This window comes from Lycium barbarum, chromosome 12 (assembly GCF_019175385.1).
Source record: "Lycium barbarum isolate Lr01 chromosome 12, ASM1917538v2, whole genome shotgun sequence".
NCBI classification, from domain to species: domain Eukaryota; kingdom Viridiplantae; phylum Streptophyta; class Magnoliopsida; order Solanales; family Solanaceae; genus Lycium; species Lycium barbarum.
In genome coordinates, this window is record NC_083348.1 from 73,372,202 (window position 1) to 73,377,858 (window position 5,657).

Consider the following 5,657-nt stretch of genomic DNA (forward strand, 5'->3'; position numbering starts at 1 on the left):
AACCTTTTATTAATAATAATTACATAAATTATACATATAACATCTAATAGTAAAAAATTTGGTGCGTTCAACTTTTAGTGCCTAAGGAGTTGTTCTAGCTAGTGGCATTGGGACAATTTTAGTCGACCTTTGTAACAATTGATTGAGGAAAAATTGTTTGAGAACAAATGGCGTTTTCATACATTATTAGCAACTTGTAATTAATTGGCAAGAAAAATTAAGGTTTCGACAATCAGCATGCCACCTTGTGTAATACAGTATATATTGTTTAACGGACTATTAACCATTGATTAGTGTGTTAATCATGAACTCCTATTTCGTCAATATTGTACAATGGATACTTTTTCCAGCTGGCAGTACTCTGCATGACTTGAGAAGAATTTAAATATTGAAAGTATACGCTAGCAGCTAGGCTAGTTCCTGGAAGATTCACCTATAAAAAATTAATACTTAAAATATTTGTGAATTTAAATTCCCCTATTCTCAAATATGTACAACGACATGCGATTATATTCTTTCCGAATTTAAATTTTATGCACTAACGATGTAATTTATTTATGCAATCATATTACTTATTAGGTAATTACAACTATTGCTTTTAATAAACATTAATAATATTGATAATCTAGCCAGTTGTAACAAACCTGCAGCTATCACAGCTATCACACAAATTAATTAAAATTCATCTATAAAGTAAGAAAATTCTTATACATTCAATATATATTACTTAAATTCATTCTTTTTCTGGCTAGCTTTATCTTTTACACATATATATAAAACCGTGAGCCTTCCTTGGACTTCTGTTGACACTGAGCCTATACCATGCACATATTTTAGTAATATTAGTATAAATTTTCAAATATGTACAACAACGTGTTCCTTTTGAGTTAAGTTCTATGCATTGAAAATTTAAAAAATATTTATACAATTATATCACGTTATTAGTTAATTATAATTTTTTTATAAGCATTAATTAATTGATAATCCGGTAGTTAAAAATATAATTTACTTATTATCACGAGTTGATTCTCACGGATGATATATAAAATTTCTTTACACTGTTAATGTATATAGCCTAAATTCATTCCTTTTTGGCTGGCTTTCTCTTATAGTATGTTGTCTATAAAACCACGAGCCTGCCTTCAACTGAAAATCATTCAACAGAAGTCCAAGATTGGAGCGTTGAAAATACCTTAGCCTATATACAGTATACTTTAGTAATATTAGTATAAATTTTCTTTTTCACCCAAATAATTTGAAAGCGGAGTTAGACGTCATGAGAACCTGTTTTCTGACCGTACTGATTTAATTTGGTCAATCATTTTGTTCTTGACCAATAAATAAATCATTTTTTTTGCTCAAACAATAACTATTTCAATTATTTAAAATTCATTTCATTAGGTAATTTGGTGTGCTGCACATGCATTAAGATATTATTGGTGGTACATGTTACTGATATATATTAAGAATCAGTTGTTTATAATATAAGTGCAGCTAATAGACTCAAGATCTGCATGGAATACATCATACATCATAGATACATACTATTTCAACTATCTTGTGGACGCATTCTTCAAGGGCATATTTGGTAAGTTGTGACAAATATTAAAACCACTACTATTCGAATAGGGTGTCTGTTTGAGTCAAAATTCATTTTTTACCCAAATAGTTGAATTTGTTCTAAAATTAACCACAGTTGGTAGTAATTTGATAGAGATGTAAGAATTAACACAAGCAAGTTATTAATTATCGATAAAGAATAAGTAAATAAAAGGAAGAAATAGACTTATGTCAATTGTGATGAACAGTAGTAATGGATTTCCTTGTTCCCAAGAATGAGTAAGAACTTAATGATCTGGATTTCCTTGTTCCCAAGAATGAGTAAGAACTTAATGATCAAAGAATAATGAGGATGAGAATAAGCAAAATAATAATCAGTAATAGTATGTTTTTCCAGTCAGTATTGAATGCCTAGTTATACAAGTGAAAATCCTATTTATAGGTATATGATCCTATTTGATGTCCTTCCCATTGTATGTAAGTAACAACAATAATTAATTACTGAATTAATGATTGTCATTTAATTTCTTGATTCTGGCCGTTATGAACCGTTTTATCGTTACTGCATTAACTCCATTTAATGCGTAGTAAAGAGGGTCTTGTATGTTGTTTTCGTTGATGTTTTCTTCGTTGACCAAGTCTTTGGTATCGGCTGTCTCTCCATAATGTTATGCTCGGCATTACCTTGTGGACGCATTCTTCAAGGGCATATTTGCTAAGTCAGATCAAGGTGACTATTGCGGGGTTCAATGCCGACTTGCAAAGAGCCATCGGCAATATTTGACTGAGGTCACTTCTTATCTTACGTAATTGACGGTGACACCTCCTAGACTTCCTGTGTTTGGATCCACAGTGTGGTATCTTCCACCCTTCATTAACTGCTTGATTTTTTTTTGGTTATTCTGAAATCATCAGAAAAATTTAGGTTACATGCATCCATTTTGGCTCTTTGATAGAGAACCCTTAGGCCTTAACTTGCAATAAAATGAAAAACATTTATAAGCAAAGCAATATTGGGCCAAAAGGAAAATGGTCACGGATGATTTATATAGTTGACTCTAATTTTGTTCAGTATTGCAGCTTAGTTGGTTCTTTCCATTATGGGGATTTTTAACAGATTGAAGGATGATTCATATAACCGACTCTGACGGCTCTTTGGGATTAAAACCTAGGTGCGAGCTTCATGACATGAGGGGTAGAGTATACTATATTCCTTTCAGTGATACAAAATTGAATTATCAAACCCTAATGTACTGTTGTATTTTACACGAATTGATCATAGGCCAGAAAATTATAGTTATTTTATAATGGTTTAAAAATGATCGGAGAAGAGCTTCTTAATAGGGAAGAGAGTTTCATGTTCTGTTTTTGGTGTTTTTTTGGTAGATAAAGAAAGTACACTAATTTATGCACCCAAATTCTAGAATATGTTTTTATTTTCTTTTTAATTTTTTTTCAGTGAGGCACTCCGTAAGGATCAGGTAAGCAGACCGTGCAAGCTAACCGCCTTCATCGGCTGGGATGAGATTGAGAAAGAAGTCGAAAAACAAATCAAGTAAATCACCTGTTTATTCATAGCATTTTAGCTGTTTATTCACACTCCTAGTTATCTGTATTAGCATTTAGACATGGTAAGGACCCGTTTGACTTAGCTTAAAACAAGCAGCTTATAAGCTAAAAAAAATAAGTTGGGCTACCCCCAACTTATTTTTTTGGGTTTATTTTAAGCACAAAATGGCTTATAAGCTGGTCAGCCAAAAACTCAAAAATAAGCTGTTTTCAGCAACTTATAAGCTAAGCCAAACGGGCTCTTACTAAATTTGGTTTCGCGCACTGTCCTTCTCCCCTTAGGGTGCGAGACAATACCATTCTGTTGTCATTCGAATGCATGGCCTGCTTGATAGTGACATGTGGACCGCTCATACTAAGTGAGCTAAGAATGAACTTTATAACGGTATGTTGGTCGCTCATATTAAGCTAGGTAAGAATGAACTTGTCAATTCCTTGGCAAACTATAAGAATTTTTTTCCAGTTACTTTTAGTTTTAATACCAATAGTCATGAGTATTAGCATATAAAAGGAATGGGCGCTACTTTGGTTGTCAATGAATTTGATTGACCGATAACTTCCCAAAACAAAAGGGTGACGGATACATGAATGTATTAGCTTATGATTAGGCATTATCCTTTATAAAGTTCTCAAAAAATGAGTGTCTAGGTAATGCTTCATCCCAGTGCAAAGCACATAAAGAACTGCAGCCTCAACTTTGACTTATTAGGGAGTTTGAAATTAGTCATAGAATTTATCTACGTTAATGAATATGACTCACGGTCATTCCCTAAAAAAGGTTCTTTCGCTTTCCAAACAGTAGGTATCGTTTTGGATGTCTTCGAAGCAAATTTTTTATAAATTTCTCCATGTATCAACAGTTTCTCAGTATAAGTTATGTTACAAATTGGCATCTTGTACTATGTCATAATGCCGTGTCTCATTATCGGCTTTGAAACCTTGTAGTTTATTATAGGAGGTTACTCCCTTGCAGGAGAAAAAGTAATTCTTTTCATCTTCAGAGGTTTCCATCAAGTATTTGGCATTTCAACCGGAAGATCGTTTTAGATGAATGTTAATGGACTTGCACTCAAGCAGAAGATCGTTTTAGATGGATGTAAATGGAACTTGCATTAGCATTAAGATATATTTGGGTTCTTTTCCTCGTGACTGTGTAATTGTAGACGAAGTGAGGATGTAGTAACTTTTAACTTTTGTGTGAAAATATAAGTAACTTTTAACTTTTGTGTTGTACATATTGCTATAGTTAAGTTCGAGGGCTGTTTACGCCCCTTATTAAGAGGGTTAGTTTTCCTACTTGAATATGGAAGATTTTGGGCCCGTGCCCATCTAGTTTTCTTTTACATTATTTATTTACATTATATATAAGTGCCATGGAGGGACGAATACAGCAGTCCCTCCTTGTACTCACTCCTTTACAAATTATACCCGCAGTGAATGTTTGTACCAAAAGCTATATAAATTGTACAATTTAACTAACTACTTTTTTATCCCACGTGGACATATGTTATTATACTGAATATTTATTTTATCCTCATGTATACACGTATGCACCTCAAATTTAATTCTCTGACACATTTATTTCCTCCGTGCACTTTTAATTGTTCGTAAATGAAGTAGTCAACATTACTTTATGAATATTTATTCTCTCCTCAATGAATGCTTGTACCAAAATCTATATAAATTGTACACTTTAACCAACCTCATTTTTTATCTACGTGGACATATGTCATAGTAATGAATATTTATTCTATCCTCATGTATACACATATGCACTTCAAATTTAATTCTCCGATACATACATATTTCATAAATGAAATACTCAACATTACTTTTTGAATATTTATTCTCTCCTCATGTATACACATATGCACTTCAATTTTAATTCTCTGACACATATTTATTTCCTCCGTGCACTTTTACTTATTCATAAATGAAGTACTTAACATTACTAAAATATATATATGTCCAGATTACTTTTTCATTTACAAAACCAAGATAAAATTAATTAAATCTTTCCTATCTTATCCTTTCCATCATATATATTAAAAATATATGTCCATATTACTTGTTCATTTACAAAACCAAGATAAAATTAATTAAATATTTCCTATCTTACCCTTAGTAATAAATGTTCTTGAAAATAGTCAATTTTGATTAGAATGTATTTATTGCAGAGAGATAGGGGTAAGATAATGAAATACATCTTTTATTTATGATTTCTTAAGAAGCGTGCAAAAGAAAAAGTGACAAGTAATATGAGACGGAGGGAGTATATAAAATACTATAATATTAATATTTATTGGTGTAAGTCTCAATGGCCTTCGAAAATGATTTGAAAATGAGTTATTAATGTGAAGGGTAAAATTAATAATAAGAACAAAATTTTCTTTCTCTTGATCGTGGACAGGTAAAACTAAACGGAAGGAATGACTTTTATCCTCATTTTTCTTCTTTGTCAATACTTTAAACGTGAAGAGAAGACAAACAATAGCAATGAAAATTTTTACCAAAAGTTATATACATTG

At 31.6% G+C, this 5,657-nt stretch overlaps 1 long non-coding RNA gene across 1 annotated transcript; it reads left to right on the top strand.

Moving 5' to 3' along the window:
• Positions 1-1,272: 1,272 nt before the first annotated feature.
• Positions 1,273-4,494, top strand: LOC132623133 (uncharacterized). Its single transcript, XR_009576105.1, has 3 exons — positions 1,273-1,588; positions 3,020-3,115; positions 4,075-4,494. It is a non-coding gene; the product is annotated as an uncharacterized LOC132623133 (long non-coding RNA).
• Positions 4,495-5,657: the final 1,163 nt, after the last annotated feature.